The following is a 283-nucleotide window of genomic DNA, read 5'->3' as shown; positions in this document are numbered from 1 at the left end:
AGCCCCAAACTTTCTTTTCCCTGGCCACATCAACCAGCTCTGACTGGGGGATCCCAAGGCGCTCCCAGGCCAGCGAAGAGATATAATCCCTCCATCTGGTTCTAGGTCTACCCCTTGGTCTCTTCCCAGCTGGACGTGCCTGGAACACCTCCTTAGGAAGGCGCCCAGGTGGCATCCTAACTAGGTGCCCGAACCACCTCAACTGGCTCCTTTCGACGCGAAGGAGGAGCGGCTCAACTCTGAGTCCCTCCCTAAGGGAGACGCCAGCCACCCTGCGGAGAAA

This window comes from Notothenia coriiceps, unplaced genomic scaffold (genome assembly GCF_000735185.1).
Source record: "Notothenia coriiceps isolate Sejong01 unplaced genomic scaffold, NC01 NC01_scaffold00011854, whole genome shotgun sequence".
Classification (NCBI taxonomy): domain Eukaryota; kingdom Metazoa; phylum Chordata; class Actinopteri; order Perciformes; family Nototheniidae; genus Notothenia; species Notothenia coriiceps.
The sequence above is the reverse complement of the archived record's forward strand: the minus strand, read 5'-3'. Positions refer to the sequence as shown.